The sequence below is a fragment of the Schistocerca americana genome, chromosome 5 (genome assembly GCF_021461395.2).
Source record: "Schistocerca americana isolate TAMUIC-IGC-003095 chromosome 5, iqSchAmer2.1, whole genome shotgun sequence".
NCBI classification, from domain to species: Eukaryota; Metazoa; Arthropoda; class Insecta; order Orthoptera; family Acrididae; genus Schistocerca; species Schistocerca americana.
In genome coordinates, this window is record NC_060123.1 from 361136969 (window position 1) to 361147562 (window position 10594).

Sequence of the window (10594 nt, forward strand, 5' to 3'; positions counted from 1 at the left end):
GAGTTGAAGACGCCCTAAGACAACATGTGAAATGGGATTCAGAAGAGCTATGACAGACAGGAAATTGCAGGCGGAATATTGGAAAGATAAGATTACCTTTTGATGGATCACTCTTTCATGAACATATAAGGAGGGGACTGCTCGTCAACTTGTCTTACAAACACCTCAGAGAGTCGTTATGTGCAAGCCTTAATGAATTCCGAGTTATTCCTATACGTACTTCAAATTTACGGAATTCATCCATGAAGTGATCTGTAGCTATTATATTGCCAAACATATTTCTAAGTCTTGACGTGGTCAGGTTGTGGAGTACGTCATCTAAAATTCGAGAATAAATTTTATTTGCCTTGATCGTAAAGTGTAGTTCTGACTACTTGTTCCGGATGATAAACGATCATTTCCAAATCTGAAAAAGATAGAGAAGAAACATTTTCACCTTTATATATACACAAAAAGACCACGGAATATGAAATAATCAAAATCAAACACACGGTAAACCATGATATTATTTAAGGGGCAGTACATATAAGACTGATACTAAAATATTTAGTGCTAATTTTACAAAGAAACCACTTAGATTGTGCCTTTAGTATTGAAAATAGAGTTATAAGTTGGATTACATTATCACAAAAGTAGTTAGATGTTTCATGTAGCGGCAGCCAACTGTTATCAGCGAAACCTCCAGGAGATTGGTGAACTTTTATCTCTGTAAAAATGAAATTAGCATATGGCATCTTTGGCCGGGAGGCGAGGTTCGGCTGCCAAGTGCAGGTCTTATTTCAGTCGACGCCACATTGAGCGAAAATGATGATGAGGACAAAAAAACACACAGCCCCCGAACGGAGAAAATCTACAACGAGGGCAGGAATCGAACCTGGGCCCTGCTTAGATGGGTGGCGAGGACGTTACCACCCAGCTAAGCAAACAGTCGTCAGATCTGTGAATCACGAATACCTCATTTAACTGGAATGTAAGTCTGTGAAGTTTGAACAATATGGCTTGCTCCAATAGGACAACGTTAAAATTGTTACTACAGACAATAATCATTGCATTTGGTTTAAACAACTTACTTTCAGAATCTAAATTCACATACTATGACAATGATTATGAATAGCAAGAACTGATTCATTGAGCAGTTACTACCAGTGGTCACATTTAATGATGGTTACGCGTGTGCTGCGGGATTGACTCCAGGGGTTCCATAGTTCCAACAAAACGAAAATACACTAATGAGCCAAACCATTATGACCACCTGCTTAATAGCTTGGTTGTCCGTCTGTGGCTCGAAATACATCACTGATCCTGCGTATCAGATATCCGACACTACGTTTGTTGAGGTACGAGGCACTACGTGCCTTCGCACGGGTCATGTATGTCACGTAAATAACGGGCCGCTACTTGCGTAAGCAGTGATGTCGAAATAGTATTTACATCAGGCGAATTTGGTCACCGAGACATCAACGTGAGTTCACAATAATGCTCCTCAAACCTTGTAGCACGGATCTGGCTGCGATAACCGGACAATTATACTGCTGAAAAATGACATCGCCGTCGGGGAAGACACCAAGTGTGAAGAAGTGCCCGTAGTTCTGAGCTGTTTGTGAGTCTTCGATTACTACCACAGGTCTCATGCGAGTTCAGTATTTTCCTACCAGGCTGCAGTCCGTTTCGCGCTGCACGTTTCGAGGCGTCGGTCACCTAGACGACGTCATTTGTCGAGATCACCATCGACCCAGTGGAGCAAAAATGTGATTCCCAGAAGAACCGACATGTATCCAATGACCGAAGGTCGAATCTCGCTGGTCCTGTACCCACTGCAATCGTAACTGTTCGATGTTGTGGTGTCAACATGTAAACACATGCGGAGCTCCAGGTTCAACAAAAATGGTTCAAATGGCTCTGAGCACTGTGGAACTTAACTGCTGAGGTCATCAGTCCCCTAGAACTTACAACTACTTAAACCTAACTAACCTAAGGACATCACACACATCCATGCCCGAGGCAGGATTCGAACCTGCGACCGTAGCGGTCGCGCGGTTCCAGACTCCAGCGCCTAGAACCGCTCGGCCACAACGGCCGGCCCATATTCAACAACGTACGATAAACAGTGTGATCCGAAACACTTGTACATGCACCAGCAGTGTGCACTATCGGCAGAGGTGCCACAGATCACCATGTATCCTACTTAACAGAGCAGACAATCCTCCGAACCACACGTTCTGTGAGGGTTTTTTGACGTCTAACCATGTAGTGTTCTCACTGTCACTGTTCCCGTTGATGCTCACATGTGAACATTCGACAGTTTTCGCCGTTTTCGAGATATTCGTTCAGAGGCTCTCCCTAACAATAACCTTCGGTTTGTGAAAGTTGGTTATATCAATGGATTTCTCATTTGCAGCCCATATCTTCGTTAGGGTGATCCCCGTCCGTATCTGCTCCGCTTACATACTTTTGTTACCGTGTCACGTGCCCTGAGCGCCATCAGGTGGTCACCAACGTCGCCGCGGGCAGTTGTCATAATGTTTAGGCTTATGAGTGTATGTCGATTACCGACGGCCCATCACACAGCTCTCAATACAGACAAAATAGCTGTAGCGCCCTTTTATTTTCACATGTGAACGTGTTTAACTTGACGATGATTTGTATCAGAATATTTTGGCGATCTGAAGTCTGTGATAAGCCGAAACCGGTCATACAGTGTAAAGAAATCTATGTGATTAAGACGGACTTGCAAAAATGAAAGTGCTCGAAACAAAACGGTCGCGGGCTCGTATATACGTCTTTAGTTGATAGCTCTACCGATTTTTTTGTATGTTTGAGCAGCTCAGCAACTGGAAACTGACTGACGTTCGTGTACTGACATTCAGGACCACTACTTGCCACAAAGGCAACTGATGGCACACTAGTCACCTACATTTTTTTTTTGGTCATCAGTCTACTGACTGGTTTGATGCGGCCCGCCACGAATTCCTTTCCTGTGCTAACCTCTTCATCTCAGAGTAGCGCTTGCAACCTACATCCTCAATTATTTGCTTGACGTATTCCAATCTCTGTCTTCCTCTACAGTTTTTGCCCTCTACCGCTCCCTCTAGTACCATGGAAGTCATTCCCTCATGTTTAAGCAGATGTCCTATCATCCTGTCCCTTCTCCTTATCAGTGTTTTCCACATATTCCTTTCCTCTCCGATTCAGCGTAGAACCTCCTCATTCCTTACCTTATCAGTCCACCTAATTTTCAACATTCGTCTATAGCACCACATCTCGAATGCTTCGATTCTCTTCTGTTCCGGTTTTCCCACAGTCCTTGTTTCACTACCATACAATGCTGTACTCCAGACCTACATCCTCAGAAATTTCTTCCTCACATTAAGGCCGGTATTTGATATTAGTAGACTTCTCTTGGCCAGAAATGCCTTTTTTGCCATAGCGAGTCTGCTTTTGATGTCCTCCTTGCTCCGTCCGTCATTGGTTATTTTACTGCCTAGGTAGCAGAATTCCTTAACTTCATTGACTTCGTGACCATCAATCCTGATGTTAAGTTTCTCGCTGTTCTCATTTCTACTACTTCTCATTACTTTCGTCTTTCTCCGATTTACTCTCAAACCATACTGTGTACTCATTAGACTGTTCATTCCTTTCAGCAGATCATTTAATTCTTCTTCACTTTCACTCGGGATAGCAATGTCATCAGCGAATCGTATCATTGATATCCTTTCACCTTGTATTTTAATTCCACTCCTGAACCTTTCTTTTATTTCCATCATTGCTTCCTCGATGTACAGATTGAAGAGTAGGGGCGAAAGCCTACAGCCTTGTCTTACACCCTTCTTAATACGAGCACTTCGTTCTTGATCGTCCACTCTTATTATTCCCTCTTGGTTCTTGTACATATTGTATATTACCCGTCTCTTCCTACAGCTTACCCCTACTTTTTTCAGAATCTCGAACAGCTTGCACCATTTTATATTGTCGAACGCTTTTTCCAGGTCAACAAATCCTATGAAAGTGTCTTGATTTTTCTTTAGCCTTGCTTTCATTATTAGCCGTAACGTCAGAATTGCCTCTCTCGTCCCTTCACTTTTCCTAAAGCGAAACTGATCGTCACTTAGCGCATTCTCAATTTTCTTTTCTATTCTTCTGTATATTATTCTTGTAAGCAGCTTCGATGCATGAGCTGTTAAGCTGATTGTGCGATAATTCTCGCACTTGTCAGCTGTTGCCGTCTTCGGAATTGTGTGGATGATGCTTTTCCGAAAGTCAGATGGTATGTCGCCAGACTCATATATTCTACACACCAACGTGAATAGTCGTTTTGTTACCACTTCCCCCAAAGATTTTAGAAATTCTGATGGTATGTTATCTATCCCTTCTGCCTGATTTGACCGTAAGTCCTCCAAAGCTCTCTTAAATTCCGATTCTAATACTGGATCCCCTATCTCTTCTAAATCGACTCCTGTTTCTTCTTCTATCACATCAGACAAATCTTCACCCTCATAGAGGCTTTCCTGTATGCTGAGTCTGTCCTTCCGACAATCATAACTTTTTCGATGTCTTCGCATTTCTCTTGCAGCCATTTCTTCTTAGCTTCCCTGCACTTCCTATTTATCTCATTCCTCAGCGACTTGTACTTCTTAATTCCTGATTTTCCCGGAACATGTTTGTACTTCCTCCTTTCATTAATCAACTGAAGTATTTCTTCTGTTACCCCTGGTTTCTTCGCAGCTACCTTCTTTGTACATATGTTTTCCTTCCCAACTTCTGTGATGGCCCTTTTTAGAGATGTCCATTCCTCTTCAACTGTACTGCCTACTGCGCTATTCCTTATTCCTGTATCTATAGCGTTAGAGAACTTCAAACGTATCTCGTCATTCCTTAGTACTTCCGTATCCCACTTCTTTGCGTATTGATTCTTCCTGACTAATGTCTTGAACTTCAACCTACTCTTCATCACTACTATATTGTGATCTGAGTCTATATCTGCTCCTGGGTACGCCTTACAATCCAGTATCTGATTTCGCAATCTCTGTCTGACCATGATGTAATCTAATTGAAATCTTCCCGTATCTCCCGGCCTTTTCCAAGTATACGTCCTCCTCTTGTGATTCTTGAACAGGGTATTCGCTATTACTAGCTGAAACTTGTTGCAGAACTCAATTAGTCTTTCTCCTCTTTCATTCCTTGTCCCAAGCCCATATTCTCCTGTAACCTTTTCTTCTACTCCTTCCGCTACAACTGCATTCCATTCGCCCTTGACTGTTAGATTTTTGTCCCCCTTTACATACTGCATTACCCTTACAATATCCTCATACACTTTTTCTATCTGTGCACGTGGTGTAGGGGTAGCGTCTTTGATTCATAATTAAAACGTTTTCGGTCCCGGGTTCGATCCCCGCCACTGCCTAAATTTTGATAAATAATCAGTATTGGCAGCCGAAGACTTCCGGCATAAGAAGTCAGCCTCATTCTGCCAACGGCCTTGTCAAAGAAGGCGGAGGAGCGGATAGAGGTTCAGGGCACTCTCTTGTCCTGGGGGTGGGAAACTGCCCCTAAAGGTGGAAGAATCAGCAATGATCAACGACATGAGGATGCAGTCGCCAATGTAAACCACTGCATTGAAGACACGTAAAGTGTATCCACAGGACGTGTGGCCTGTAATTGAAGAAGTGTCATGATGATCTCTCCATTGGCAAAAGATTCCGGAATAGTCCCCCATTCGGATCTCCGGGAGGGGACTGCCAAGGGGGAGGTTACCATGAGAAAATGATTGAATAATCAACGAAAGGAAAATGTTCTACGAGTCGGGGCATGGAATGTCAGAAGCTTCAACGTGGTAGGGAAACTAGAAAATCTGAAAAGGGAAATGCATAGGCTCAATCTAGATATAGTATGGGTCAGTGAAGTGAAGTGGAAGGAAGACAAGGATTTCTGGTCAGATGAGTATCCGGTAATATCAACAGCAGCAGAAAGTGGTATAACAGGTGTAGGATTCAGTCACCTACTACTGCCTTTTAATTACGACCACGGTACCTGGGCAATATCTCTTACAGTGAGTGGTTAAGGTTAAAGGATATCAAACCATCGTTGTAACCAAGAAATTCCCACTCAGTCAAGTTTACGCTACATCATTAGAAGAGGAGAACAAAAACTTCGATGAGAGACTAACCGGGAAGGACATAGGCAGTGTTCTTTTTTCCCTTAAGTTATTTAGGATTACTACGGAAAACATGACGAGACGTTCAACCCAACGCTAGCCCTTCTGTATAAGTGAGTGCCGTCTCTTACCACTGCTTGGTACCTCATCAGCATTTCAGTTTACTACCTTAGTGAAGTTGGTAGAGCAATGGCTATTACGAGATGTCATCGAAAGCTGACTGAGAAATGCTATGTTTTGGAAGAGCAATTAAGAGAACCACACGGTACCTGCGTTTGCTACTTCACTGTTCATCAAAAATTTATAGATAAAGTTTCTTCGTATAAAAAATGTACGAAATTGAAATTAACGTCAGAATATTACGCTCCTATATCTCATTTGTCTCACAACTGTGCTGAAAGGAAAACTTGGGAAGAAAGTCACCTGGCGAAGACTGTGCTGCAGGCAAACAGGATGGTAGGTCGTATCGCGACTGTCACTGTGGAGGGCAGAGTTTCAGAACTTCTTCACCGACCAACGAAGCGTAATAAATTAAATCTCATTTACGCTTTTCACTCTTACTCTGCAGTTCTTTATCGGATTACAGCTTAACGATGTTACTCAAGAACAGTGAAAAGAACACGGATAAAGTTTCCCCGGTTTCCCGTTACACGGGGACGTGCAAGACACCTTGCTCCTGTTTATTCTTAAAATGTGTCGGTTATAAATGAAAAATGCAAATTTACATTTGTAGGTAAGTACTTTTAACTAAATAACATTCATCTAGATATGTGACGGACCTCTCAGGTGACATCAAAGTACAAAAGACATGTCAAATGAAGATACGAAGTCTGAAAATGTGTCCGTGATCATATTGTGGCACTTTATTTTACAGGTCTGTCTTGATCACACAATATCTTACGCTTCACCGCTACCTGTTTCGGCTACACCATCTTCAGATCATAAAGTATATCGACCTTCCTGGAAAACAGAAGTAAGTCCAGGTAACGCTGATGGAGGTAGATTGCGATTATGTACCTTTCTCTCCAAAGTAGACCACAAAGTCGCAATAATATTGACATATGTTGACTGTGGTGGCCACGGCAGATGCGAAAATCCGTCCTTGTGCTCAGAAATTTAGCCCTGATCGATGCGAGCTGTGTGAACAGGGGGCCAGTCGTCTTCAAACACAGCATCACCATTGGGGTACAAACATTATACCGTGGGACGAACATGATCAGCCATAACTGTCACATAATCCTTAGCACTAATGCAGCCTTGCATACTAATTTGGGGCTATAGAATAGCACGGAATTGTTGTACAAATCATCACCAAAACGCAGCCACGTTTCACTCTTTGGACGTAAACCCTATTAGAAATTTGAAAAAGTACACAACAAGACTCATCAGGCCAATTGCCTCTTTTCCTACGGAGAGCGTAGGTCGTTGGGACAGACACAAATTACACATGCTCCATCGAAGCCTTACATGTGACTCCGAGACTGGTCACCGTACTGAACCAACATTTATTCTGAAGGCACTGGCCTTATTTATCGATTTTTTTCAGTCTCAATTTGTACATAATCTTCATATTGAACGGTCACGTCTCGCTTAATTCTTTGGTATTCCTTTAACGAAGGCTGCCATTTTACTCACTGTTTCGTTATTGCTGCCATGTGCTACGTATCGTGGTCTAAGGTGCCATAATAAACGAAGGAACATCTGGAGCACAGTTTCTTCTGTTAACGACAACCGGTTTTGATCTGCTCTGCGGATCGTACCCACGTCTAATTTGGAAAAGGAGAAAGGTGGCAGCACAATGCACCTAACATGGAAAACATGCTTTTGGGGAAGTGCAGATACTTTTGTTCACAGAGTGTTTCTGCTTTTGGCTGAGGGCAGATTGTGATAATCCGGAGGCTCAGCACGAGCATTTCGGAAACTGTACGACTTATCGGGTGTTCGAGGAATGCTGTTGTGTGTGTTTTTAACACGTGGTGAAACCAAGGTGAAGCCACGTCCAGACTTCGTAGAGTTGGGCGGCCGCCCCTCATTACAGATGTCGGACGTCGTATTCTGTGCAGACTGGTAAAACAGGAGAGGCGGCGAACTGTGGCAGAACTAACATCACCAGACTTTAATACTGGATAGAGTACAATTCCGTCTGAACAAACAGTGCACCGAGCACTCCTGACGGTGGGCCTCCGCAGATGACGACCGACGCATGTGCCAATGCGAAGAACATGACTTCGGTAACTATGATTGAAATGGGCACGTGACTATCGGCATTTTACGTTCGGGCAGTGGCAGAGCGTTGCATGGTCTGGTGACTCTCGGCACCGTATTCATCATTCCGATAGGAGATGACGAATCCGTCGTCTTCCAGTGGTACAGCTCCTAGAAACATGTACTGCGGAACGGAGACAAGCTGGAATATGTTCATTATGCTCTGGGGAACAGTCACGTGTGCACCCATGGGTCCAGCGGAGCTCGTGCAAGGCACCATGATGGCCAAGGAGTGTCGAACACTGGTTGCAGACCACGTGCAGTCCTTAGTGACGTTCATGTTTCCCGACAGCAGCAACATTTTTTGGGAATGCGTCATGTCACAAGCCCAGGACTGTGATGGAGCGGTACGAGGAACACAGTGGCGAGTTCCGAGTTCCGACTGATGTGCTGTAATTTCTAATTTTGAAATTTTGTAGTATTATACTGTATCTTCAGTTCATCCTAGCGCAAATTGTTAACATAACTCACGAAACAACAAGCAAAAATCCAACGCACTAGGACGCTTCAAGGGACGTACCACTTGGTATTTATATGATGCCGCTCGTTTGAATGGCTTCAGGATCTAGCACGGCAATTTACTAATCTCCTTTGGTTTACATGTACTCTTTAGGTGTTTGTGTAAAGTTAATGCACGTAATGCAGAGTACCTGTTGGCTCAACACAAAAGTTTTGTCTCAAGTACAGATAGTGTTGAGGATCAGTGGACAAAGTTCAAAACCGTCGTACATAATGCGTTAGATGAGTATGTGCCAAGCAAGATCGTAAGAGATGGAAAAGAGCCACCGTGGTACAACAACCGAGTTAGAAAACTGCTGCGGAAGCAAAGGGAACTTCACAGCAAACATAAACATAGCCAAAGCCCTGCACACAAACAAAAATTACGCGAAGCGAAATGTAGTGTGAGGAGGGCTATGCGAGAGGCGTTCAATGAATTCGAAAGTAAAGTTCTATGTACTGACTTGGCAGAAAATCCTAAGAAATTTTGGTCTTATGTCAAAGCGGTAGGTGGATCAAAACAAAATGTCCAGACACTCTGTGACCAAAATGGTACTGAAACAGAGGATGAGAGACTAAAGGCCGAAATACTAAATGTCTTTTTCGAAAGTTGTTTCACAGAGGAAGATTGCACTGTAGTTCCTTCTCTAGATTGTCGCACAGATGACAAAATGGTAGATATCGAAATAGACGACAGAGGGATAGAGAAACAATTGAAATCGCTCAAAAGAGGAAAGGCCTCTGGACCTGATGGGATACCAGTTCAATTTTACACAGAGTACGCGAAGGAACTTGCCCCCCTTCTTGCAGCGGTGTACCGTAGGTCTCTAGAAGAGCGTAGCGTTCCAAAGGATTGGAAAAGGGCACAGGTCATCCCCGTTTTCAAGAAGGGACGTCGAGAAGATGTGCAGAACTATAGACCTATATCTCTAACGTCGATCAGTTGTAGAATTTTGGAACACGTATTGTGTTCGAGTATAATGACTTTTCTGGAGACTAGAAATCTACTCTGTAGGAATCAGCATGGGCTTCGAAAAAGACGGTCATGTGAAACCCAGCTCGCGCTATTCGTCCACGAGACTCAGAGGGCCATAGATACGGGTTCACAGGTAGATGCCGTGTTTCTTGACTTCCGCAAGGCGTTCGATACAGTTCCCCACAGTCGTTTAATGAACAAAGTAAGAGCATATGGACTATCAGACCAATTGTGTGATTGGATTGAGGAGTTCCTAGATAACAGGACGCAGCATGTCATTCTGAATGGAGAGAAGTCTTCCGAAGTAAGAGTGATTTCAGGTGTGCCGCAGGGGAGTGTCATAGGACCGTTGCTATTCACAATATACATAAATGAACTTGTGGATGACATCGGAAGTTCACTGAGGCTTTTTGCGGATGATGCTGTGGTGTATCGAGAGGTTGTAACAATGGAAAATTGTACTGAAATGCAGGAGGATCTGCAGCGAATTGACGCACGGTGCAGGGAATGGCAATTGAATCTCAATGTAGACAAGTACGCATTAGGAATGATTTAAAATGGAATGATCATATAATGTTGATCGTCGGTAAAGCAGATGCCAGACTGAGATTCATTGGAAGAATCCTAAGGAAATGCAATCCGAAAACAAAGGAAGTAGGTTACAGTACGCTTGTTCGCCCACTGCTTGAATACTGCTCAGCAGT